The sequence below is a fragment of the Sinocyclocheilus grahami genome, unplaced genomic scaffold (assembly GCF_001515645.1).
Source record: "Sinocyclocheilus grahami isolate Dianchi unplaced genomic scaffold, SAMN03320097.WGS_v1.1 scaffold11081.1, whole genome shotgun sequence".
Classification (NCBI taxonomy): domain Eukaryota; kingdom Metazoa; phylum Chordata; class Actinopteri; order Cypriniformes; family Cyprinidae; genus Sinocyclocheilus; species Sinocyclocheilus grahami.
This window is the reverse complement of record NW_015513609.1, coordinates 6083-6424: the sequence shown is the minus strand read 5'-3', so window position 1 is coordinate 6424 and position 342 is coordinate 6083.

Here is a 342-nt window from a genome sequence, read left to right as displayed (position 1 = left end):
CTTGGTAATAAAGCTCTTCTGATTCTGATTCTGATTCTGATTGTAACGTGCCATTAAGAAGAACTACCTTTGGTCAATTATCTTTTGCTTTCAGAGGAATACATGAGTGGAATAGACTCCCAGTAGAGCCGAAATAATTAAAATATTTAACAGGACACTGTGGTTTCTTGAAAAAGCTGAAAATATGGTTAATGACCCATCAAAATTATGATCATTTATAGTGATTTATGGATATGGTATGGTAGTGTGTAATTTTGTGTTTCAATATTCTTAGTTTATTTTTTCCTTCTGTTTTAATATTTTCTCCTTGTTCTTAATTTGGTGTATTAATATTCTTTGTTT